General features: G+C 36.3%; 1 protein-coding gene across 3 annotated transcripts in view; it reads left to right on the top strand.

The window, feature by feature from the left end:
* LOC144967451 (potassium voltage-gated channel protein Shaw-like) overlaps positions 1-5000 on the top strand; it is a 74340-nt gene that overhangs the window by 55402 nt on the left and 13938 nt on the right. Inside the window, exon 1 of one of the 3 annotated variants that reach the window (XM_078904726.1) lies at positions 3206-3255. The exons of the other annotated variants lie outside the window; for them this stretch is intronic. The gene's annotated coding sequence lies outside the window, so the exon portion shown is untranslated. Of the gene's footprint in view, positions 1-3205; positions 3256-5000 lie in introns of those variants that run through there. 3 annotated transcript variants of the gene reach the window in all.

Genomic DNA, 5000 nt, shown 5'->3' with positions numbered 1-5000 from the left:
CACAAATAAACAGATAATTAAACGAATAAATAAATAAACAAATAAATAATCAAATGATTGAATCAATCAATCAATCAATCAAACAAAAGAGAGAAAATGACAATACAATTCGATGACAATGCAATTATCAAAGCAGACCTATCTAGACTTTATTCTTTCTTAATTTTGTAAACACTTCAAATGCGACATCGTGGATACAAAGGAAATGAAATGCATGCGATCCTCCAATCAACTCTCCGTATCTTTCTACAATACAAATAATACACAAAACGACTCATGCGTACATTCTGAAATACATTCTGAAAAAAAAGATGTATTAAACATTTCGATCATAAAACTCATTCTTCAAATAATGGTCAATTAAAATTAACCTCATCTTGAAAAAAAAAACCAACCCCTCTCAAACCTGGGACTTCGTGGAGTTCAATGTTTTAGATTTTTTTGATTTTTAAAATTTTTTGCAAAGATTAGGGTCATTTTATAATCGATAGATATTTGAAGGACGAGTTTTCTGGTCAAAATTGTTAATACGTCGTTTATAAGAGTACGGCAGTGTAGAATTGGATTCCCAGCATGCGTTGTGACCAATCTGGCGTACCTTGACAAATTAGTTTTTTCTCATTTTTGGTCAGAAAAATCCTTACGTCATATGAATATTCATAGATCAAGATGACACTCAAATTATCAAAAGGTTTTAAAGAGGAGATTTCGAAGGATTATCGGGTGTGACAGTAACACTCTCTGACATGTTGGGGATTGTTTTAATCTATAGAGAAATTAGTTGAAACTTTTATTGGGGACCAAAATGAAGAATGTTGTATTGTCTATGTAAACAAGAATTGTTATTGAAAGCTTGTAAGGAAAACAATGAACTTCCAATTATGTAGCCCCATGCATGAAACTGATAATCAACATTCTCACACAATTGAGGAAAACAGAGCATAAATTTCACGGAAAACCGGGTTTTGGAGTAGCAGATGATGTGTTCAGAAGACATGCGACGCAGTTTTTCATGCTAAACTTTGTAATGTGAATGTTGCTGCTCGAAGCTCGAAGAAATAAATTAATAACAATGTGACATTGAATGTAAGCTTCAATTGAATAAACGAAAACAGATAATGTGGACGTTTCGGATTTTTCCCTTCATCAAGTTTCATTCATCCTGTTTTGTTGATAAAAGGGAAACCCAGATCGTCCACATTATCTGTTATCGTCCTTTTCGGGTTTACCTAACTACCACATTATCTCATTCATCTGTAGTGTTTCATTCATACTTTTTTGTTGATAAAGGGGAAACCCGAAACGTCCACATTATCCGTTTTCGTTTATTAAATCGAAGCTTAGATTCAATTTCACATTGTTATTTACATGCTAAACTTGGAAGATTTCGTGACAATAAATAGGACTTACGATCATGACTGTACGTGACTCATTTTACAAGATAATGTGATGACTTTTCTTCCTATAACGTTACTATTCTAGGTGTGACTTAAAACTTTAGTTTTTATATAGGGTCAGTCAGTGGCGTGACGTGCTTACAGTATAAGGTGGTGCCAGAATCAGAAGAAAATGACTTAATACTTTAGTCTTTATATAGGGCCAGTGGCGTGACGTGCTTACAGTATAAGGAGGTGTCAGAATCAGAAGAAAATAACTTAAAACTTGAGTTTTTATATAGGTAAGCCAATATCCACTTAATGTGCTCAAAGCGCTTTACAAGGGGTTCCTATCCAACAGCAACACTTAACAAGTAGTACGAGACACATGAAGATTGTTAGGAGATATAACAATTTTTTTATTCAAAGACAACGCTGTTAACAGCAAGGTACTCATTTTACAGTGAGTAAGGTTAGAGATGTGAGTAAAGAGAGCGTTTTTCCAAGGACTCAACTATGCGTCGCTCAAAGCGGGATTTGAACCCAGGGCCTTCCAATCCGAAGGCGAGTGTCATATCACTCGATCACAAATGGTGCTAAAAATAGAATCTATAACCATGTTTAAGAAATGTATGGTAAGTTTGTATCGTTTAATGAGGAGAAATAGATAAAGTAAAAAAGATAAAAGTAACAACAACAAAAACTGAAATGTCACATTATTGGTCAGTGATACTAAAAAATAACACCTTTAAACATCTTACTTAAATACGATGTTAGACTATAGGCACAGATTTTGGTGGTAAAGTTTGACATAAAAGTTAAAAACATTAGAGTTGGGATAAGGATTTTTAATCATTAGGGATTAAAGTGTTTGTTAAGAGACAAAAACTTAAATTTCATGCTTCCGGTCATTTGTGGCTATGTGGTGTTGTGGTATGACACTCGCAGATGGGACGGTCCAGGGTTCGAGTCCCGCTCTGAGCGGCGCTCAGTTGAGTTTTTGGAAATGGCTTTTTACTCAGATTCTCTCACTGTACTCAGGTGTAAAATGAGTACCCGTCGTTATCATCGTTGTCTCTGTCGGAAAATAAATTGTAATATCGCCCAACAGACGTCACGTCTCGTCTTAAGTGCTAAGTATTGCTGTTGGCTAGAGACTCTTTGTAAAGCGCTTTGACCACGTTTAATTGATATTGGGCAATATAAAAGCTCAAGTTTTATTGTCTGTTTATTTTTTAATGAAAAACCTATCTTTGGCAACTGTGACTGGTTCACATCAATGATATAATTGACCAGTAGATTTTTGACCAATCAAAACATGGAATTTGTGACACACCTTCACACGTGCTCGGACAAACATATTTAGTTGTTTATAAACAATAAGGTGAATGAAATCGACCTCTCTCTGATCATTGTTATTGTTTTTATACCGCCAGATGGGTGACTAGTTATCACACGAGTTTCTCGATAAAATTATAAACGTTTGAATTTACACATATTTTTCTGTGTTGGTTCTATTGATCAAGCGGTAGAACAGTGGGTATTTTACTTAGATAAATGTCATCGATAGTAAAACCTGTGTAGTTCGCAATGTTACCATATCACTGCCATTGTTCACATTATGACGACTGTCCGACAGGCGTGGTTATTTAGGTGTCTATAGATAGAATGAAGTTGACGTCACTCGGGTCTTTGGTATTGTTTTTTTTTTTTTTTTGCCATCCGCGTTTATGAGTAATTCTCACTAAACTGTATTAACCAGACTACAAACTTTCACGGTTACACACAGTTTTGTGTGTTGGTCTGTTATACTTCCGGATGGCAATGTTGTGAACTTCTTAGCCAAGTGCATACTATCTATTGATCAAGCGGTAGAACAGTGAGTATTTTACTTTGACAAATGCCATCGATAGTAAAAACCTGTGTAGTTCGCGATGTTACCCAATCACTGCCATTGTTTACATTATGACGACTGTCCGAGAGGCGTGGTTATTTAGGTGTCTATACTGTACTCAAATGTAGTTTATGAGGTTTTATGCACGGTGTAACTAAATTCTTTATCACTTGTCATATAATAAATTTGGCTCTTCAATAGATGTGGTCTAGTGGTATGGGTATGACACTCCCTTTCGGATCGGAAGTTCCTGGGTTCGAGCCTCGCTCGGCGCATAATTGAGTCCTTCATGTGTAAAAATGAGTGCCTGGCCGTTAACAGTGTTGTTTGTCTTTTTCGGAAAATTGCAGTGTTGCTGTTGGTCAGAGAATCCTTGTATTGGTAACAACAAGATATGAAGTGAGTAGAAAAGTGCCAGAAGACAATAGAGAATAAAAAAAAATTTTCGCGGCGGTGGTGGGGTTTGAACCTGCGACCTTATTGGTACGACAACTCCGCCTGACAGGTGAGAGCGTGGCTCTACCGTGTGAGCTATCCACGAACACAAAAATATTTGTTTCAAACCCAAGTCATTTCTAGATCCCTCTCTCACCCACTACTTGAGACCGCCGATTCGTTCGCACACCACCATCGCGAAGTAATTTTGACCAGCAGTTAAGCTTAATAGCCAATATTCTCAACACAAACATATAACATAGAAACGATTGAGACATTGAGTATGCTCCGGTGTATGGGGTGAATTTTTAATTCAGAAAAGTGAGTGGAGCAGGCACTTATGTTGGTAACAACAAGATATGAAGTGAGTAGAAAAGTGCCAGAAGACAATAGAGAATAAAAAATTTTTTTCGCGGCGGTGGTGGGGTTTGAACCTGCGACCTTATTGGTACGACAACTCCGCCTGACAGGTGAGAGCGTGGCTCTACCGTGTGAGCTATCCACGAACACAAAAATATTGTATTGATATTGCGCTCATTTTTTCGAAACTAGATTATTGTAACTCGCTGCTTGTCAACTTGCCTCAGGCTTCTATTAAACAATTACAACTGCTGCAAAACAGTGCAGCAAGATTAGTTTTTGGCAAAAAAAAATTTGATCATGCAACCCCTTTGTTGGCATCTCTCCATTGGTTGCCCATTGAAAAGCGCACATATAACAAAGCAGCGTGTCTTGTTTATAAGTGTTTGGCTGGTATAGGACCGGCATATCTCACAGATCACGTGGTCATGTGTAAATTTGAAAATTACACTTTAAGATCATGTAATGACCAAACGAAAATTTCGGAAAAAAGATCAAGAACAAAATTTGGGGATAGATCGTTTGCTTGTTTCGGCCCCAAGATTTGGAATGAACTGCCACGTGGTCTGAGGGAGTGCAAGTCTTTACCTACTTTTAAAAAGAATCTCAAGACACATTTTTACTGTATTTGTTTTTCTTGACTCTATGTGAATCCTTGATTTGGCTATGAATTGTTATTGTTGTTATTATTATTATTTTTTTTTTTCACTTAAAATTGATATTTATATTGTAAAGTGCCCAGTCTTGTGTTTTACACGAGAATGAGCGCTATATAAATGTGTATTATTATTATTATTATTATAAAAGTTCAAGTAAAAGCTCGAGTAAAGATTGAAACAGTGCCGGACAAAGCAAGAAAGAATAATACAAGAGAGAAAAATAACATCCCCAAAAATTAGTCTTCCTCAACTGGGGAATAGATTTAACGAAGTTGA

The sequence above is a fragment of the Berghia stephanieae genome, chromosome 3 (assembly GCF_034508935.2).
Source record: "Berghia stephanieae isolate SIO BIC M18660-M18661 chromosome 3, UCSD_Bste_1.3, whole genome shotgun sequence".
In the NCBI taxonomy this organism is placed as follows: domain Eukaryota; kingdom Metazoa; phylum Mollusca; class Gastropoda; order Nudibranchia; family Aeolidiidae; genus Berghia; species Berghia stephanieae.
Note: the sequence above shows the minus strand (reverse complement) of the source record. Positions and strands in the feature narration are given on the sequence as shown.